Genomic DNA, 2,723 nt, shown 5'->3' with positions numbered 1-2,723 from the left:
ACACATTTTGCCTTTCTTGAAGCTGGACAAAGCCAATGATGCCCCTGTGTATTTTCCAAAGGTTTTAAGGGCAGTAGCAAGTGCAGAATTAGTTTTATAGAGTTAAATTGTCTTATAAAAGCTTCAGCTGGTTCAATTAATTCTCCTGGGTCTTTTCTCAACTTTTCTATGAGCCGTGTGGTACAGCTGTGAAGAGAAGCTTCCGTTGAAGCAAGTTTAATAGCACCAGCATTGACGATGTCGTCGTTCTCATAATCAGAGAGATTGCTGCTCCTCACATTGACTTCATTTTGCTGTAACATCTCAGCAGTACCACTACTGGTACTTGGCATCGGCTCAACATCACCACCGTTGGCCATGCCCTCGGGATTCACATCTGTTGTCATTCCAGTAATGGGCAGTGGTGTAAACCATCCTGGACGCACATTCTTTCTCCAGTGGCAATGAAAAGCAGGTGCTCACGCTGGTGTGGATCCCTCAAGTGAAGAAAATTCAGTGATGACTCCCAAAATTTTTCACAACAGCATATTGGTGTTTACATGGGGCACCATTCATCCCAGCCGTACATGTGCATGTCCAAATTCATGTATCACATAGTTACCTCAAAATTCACCTAACCGCACTCAGAACACACCCATACATTCAAACTACATACCTCTACACCACACTCAAGATATGTAAAATATACCTAAAAACATCCAACACACACTGAAAACACCCTGCAACACTACCAAACATACTCAAAATACTTCAAGTATAACCCAAGAACACAAAAATGCGTTATAAAGAACGGTAAGATTAAAAAGGGGACTTACCTAAATATTGTGACTTGGCTCCTCCTCTTCTTCCATTTCCATTCTTCCTTTCTTCTTCGTTCTCCTTCTTTCTTTCTTCTACTGCTTCCATCTACACGTCTGAGCCTAGAAACACATCAAAACACTTAGAAAACACGAGATATTAGGCAAAATATTGAGGAAGTGTAGGGAGAGTAGCTATTGTGGCTTGCCTGCTCCTCCACTTATTCCTCCCTTCCTCCTCATCCTTCTTTATTTCTCTTTTCTTCTTCCTTCTGCTACTAATATCTACACACCTGAGCCAAGAAACACATGAAAACACGTAGAAATCACTAGATATTAGGCAAAATATCGACGAACTGGGCGGTAGGGAGGGAGGGACGCCAGCCTGGGCCATGATGAGTCACCACCTTGGCTGTGACGTCATCAAGAGCGCGGGAATAGTGGCGAATCGGCTGAATTACGTAAATAATTTTAAAAATGACTTCAAGAAAAAACGAAGCCAAGGCCGAATGCTTACTTTTTTATGACTTATTAGATACTTTAATTAATATCCAAAACATCAAAACATCTCCTGCTTAACTAGTTTTAAACAACTGTCTAAACTAAGTATATAAAGAGTATATAAACATTTCCACTTATAACGCTGCCAAAACGTCCAGCCATTTCGACTTTATATTTCTTTCGAAAAATATTAGACAATATAAACTCTCTTCTCAGGCATCCAACACTGACCTAGAACCAGAAGTGAACGAGTGAAAGAGCATTAATGTAAAACAAAACCATTAAACTCTAAACTCATTAAAAACTCTTGTAAAGTCCAGATATTTTCACTTGGCGAGTATTTTAACACATTCTACAGAGTCTCAGCTTTCTTTTAAGGCATTCTACAACGAGTTTGACCGTCAACCAGAAACGTAAACAAATAAAATTGAAAAAATAAAACTTACGTTAAACGGGACAAAACACCACTTTAAAGTCCACATATTTCACTCAATGGAATTATTTCACGCCTAAAAAAGCACAGGCAATTTCTATATACTATAAAGGCCCAGTTACAGCTCGAAATAAAAGAGTTGAAATTGGGAGATGGAAAATTTGGACAGTTATGGCACCTCATATTCAACCAATAAAACACCACTAAACGACACACATTTACCGAACACATGCGCGGAACACACTTCAAACACAACGAAATATTGATAGAAACCATAAATAAACACCATGAAAGCGTAATATTATTTTTAGAGAATATATAAAAAAAAGTATTGGAACCCGCAGGTTGCCATGGGGGGGACAGGGGTGGTGCTCGGGGGCGGGGCGGGAGCCAACAACATATGGGAACACTGCAGCGCGGGCTCCATAATCCTTATGCTGCATTTATTATCCCACCACAACAAAATTAAGCCCCATCTGGAAAACTTGACCAGGAAACATGCAATGGTACAGTAGCGGCTACATTCTGATACATGTTTGGCTTACGGTGAGTCAAAGAAGCAAATAATAGCTGGTAATACTGACAACTGCTCGTTTTACCCATCACCTTTTCAACATTTGGGCACTGTTTTCACTCTCATATGCAAAGAAAACCTACAAATAAGAGAGTGGCCTTAGAAATACCTGAAATAAATGATGGTGAGGCGTTGTGGTGAAGATTTGCATTGCTCTCTTGTCTCGCCGCTGGTGCTGTCGGGAATGTCATCACTTCACTTTGTGTGTGTGGGTGTTTGGGTGTATATGGGCATGTTGTGGATGTGTTGCCGGGTGTTTGAGTGTGTTTATGGGGTGTATAAGCAACACCAAACACCACACGGCCATCACCAGTCACCACCACTAAATTTGTTGACATGCACTCGGCCCACCACACTTCTTTCCCTCCTTACACACTAATCGCTTATCATCACCACCGCCACACCTTACACACCTGTT

This window comes from Portunus trituberculatus, chromosome 35 (assembly GCF_017591435.1).
Source record: "Portunus trituberculatus isolate SZX2019 chromosome 35, ASM1759143v1, whole genome shotgun sequence".
Taxonomy (NCBI): Eukaryota; Metazoa; Arthropoda; class Malacostraca; order Decapoda; family Portunidae; genus Portunus; species Portunus trituberculatus.
Note: the sequence above shows the minus strand (reverse complement) of the source record.